This window comes from Vigna umbellata, chromosome 3, assembly GCF_029865625.1.
Source record: "Vigna umbellata cultivar VRB3 chromosome 3, Vumbellata_1.0, whole genome shotgun sequence".
Classification (NCBI taxonomy): domain Eukaryota; kingdom Viridiplantae; phylum Streptophyta; class Magnoliopsida; order Fabales; family Fabaceae; genus Vigna; species Vigna umbellata.
Genome location: NC_142167.1, coordinates 56,835,009 through 56,837,394, shown reverse-complemented (window position 1 = coordinate 56,837,394; position 2,386 = coordinate 56,835,009). Strand labels below are relative to the sequence as shown.

At 35.2% G+C, this 2,386-nt stretch overlaps 1 pseudogene; it reads right to left on the bottom strand.

Annotated features, from left to right (window-relative positions):
* Positions 1-250: 250 nt before the first annotated feature.
* Positions 251-2,096, bottom strand: LOC148203067 (uncharacterized; annotated as a pseudogene).
* Positions 2,097-2,386: the final 290 nt, after the last annotated feature.

Here is a 2,386-nt window from a genome sequence, read left to right as displayed (position 1 = left end):
GCAAGGAACATAAGAGAACTACAAGAGAACGATCAGGAACAATAACTAGCAATTGCCAATGACCCCTAAGGGTTAAAATAATATTAATTAAAAGAAACTTTTAAACTAGTCATGAAAACTTCAAAAATTATGTACTTACTTATGCATGTAAGGTGCTAAGTACACCTCTTTACCAACTTTTTCAAACATTTCTATCAAGTACTTTTGCATCTCCTCTGATTTATTTCCTACACTTTGAATTATAATAGGATCAAGAAATCCATAGATAGTAACCATGCGAAACTTTCACACCACGTAAAAACTCACAAAAACTTCTCTTTTCTTGTTTAGATAATGTGTGACATGCTGGAGGCAAGTATGTTCGTTTGCCATGAGATTGTGGAGCTAATTGTTCTCTTATTCCCATTTCAACCAAGTCCAAGCGACTCTTCATACCATCTTTTGTCTTGCCTTGAATATTAAGGAGTGTTCCAATAATACTGTCTCACACATTTTTCTCTACATGCATGACATCTATACAATGTCTCACATCAAGCATTCTCCAATATGGGAGATTAAAGAAGATTGATCGTTTCTTCCATATGTTTGTTGTTGTGGCTTGCTTTTTTGTCTTGCAAAGCACAACATTGATGTCCTTTACACGTTCATATACTTCTAATCCACTTAAAGGTGTTGGAGCTATTTCATTTTCTTGACATCCATTAAATGCTTTTTTTAATTTATGAAAAGGATGGTTTGCACTAAGAAATCTTCGATATCCAATATAAACCGTTTTCTTTCCATGCTTAAGTTGATGGTGACACGTGCCTTCTTCACATATAGGGCATGCTTTGTGACCCTTTGTGCTATACCCACTCAAATTACCATATGCTGGAAAGTCATTGATTGGACAAAATAACATGGCATGCAACTTAAAAGTGGAGCCTGTGTACCCGTCAAACACATCAACGCCTTCCTCCCACAACATTTTCAAATCTTCAACTAGCGGGCTTAAATAAACATCAATGTTGTTTCCTGGTTGTCATGGACCAGAAACCATTAAAGATAACATGATGTATTTACGATTCATGCACAACCAAGGAGGTAAGTTGTAGACACTAACATGACAGGCCATGAGCTATGTCTACTACTCAAGTTACCGTATGAGTTCATTCCATCTGTAGCAAGTCCAAGTCTAAGGTTTCTTGGATCATTTCCAAAATATGGAAACATTGAATCTATTGTCTGCCATTGACTACAATTAGCTGGATGCCTTATTTGACCATCTCTTTTACTTTCATCTGCATGCCATCTAATGAGTTTTGCATCTTTGACAATAGCAAATAATCTTTTAAACCTTGGAATTATAGGAAGATACCCCAACACCTTTGCTGGAACACCCTTCCTCACATCATCTTCGAAGGCACCATCTTTTTTCTTGTATCTTGATAACCCACAATGTGGACAATGATGTAACTTTTCATATTCCTTCCTATACAAAACAATCGTTCGGACAAGAATGAATCTTTTTACACTTCATAACCATTGGACATAATATCTTCTTTGCATCATAATTAGATGTTGGCATCGTGTTACCTTCAAGAAGAAGTCACTCACTAACTCATGCAATTCGGTGAAACTCTTATCACTCCACCCATTTCTTGCATTCACATTAAATAGTTTTAATATTGCCGACAATCGAGTGTACTTAAAATGCACCTCGAATACAAAGGCATTTTTGCATCACTACACAAAGTTTCATACATATGTGATCTTGCAATGACATCATCTCCAACATCACGAATCATTTGCTCCAAACCATCTTCCATAACGAAATCCACTTCTCCTGCTTCAGTTTAAGACACATGTGCTATTGTCACTTCTACTAATTCACCATGCCATGTCCACTTAGTGTAGCTCCTTAGGAACCCATCACAAAAAACATGCTCTCGTATTACTGCAATGGGTAGTCTCCGCTCGTTCAAACAATTCACACATGGACAATAAAATCTTTCATTATTATTTGCTGAATTCCTCGTAGCAAATTCAATAAATTGTTCCACTCTTCTCTCATATTCTTCTGTTGTTCGTTTAGAATTTATCCAACTTTGGTCCATATTAACGTTCTGCGCCAATGAACTGAAACCAAGAAAGTGGTGACACTTTAACATTTACTTAACGTTAGGCTTTGTAGAAAACAAATTGTAGAAAACTTAAATTTTTCTGAAGGAAAACTGATTTAGAAAGTATTGACCTGCATACCTTTCTTTTCTTTTTTTTTTGGTTGAATGAAGTCCTTCTTTTGTGTTAGTTAAATGGTTTGTTTGTTTGCTACTTCACTAATTAATTGATAACAATTCAATTTAAGTTAATGATACATTGACACAAATTATGTATTTTTTTTATT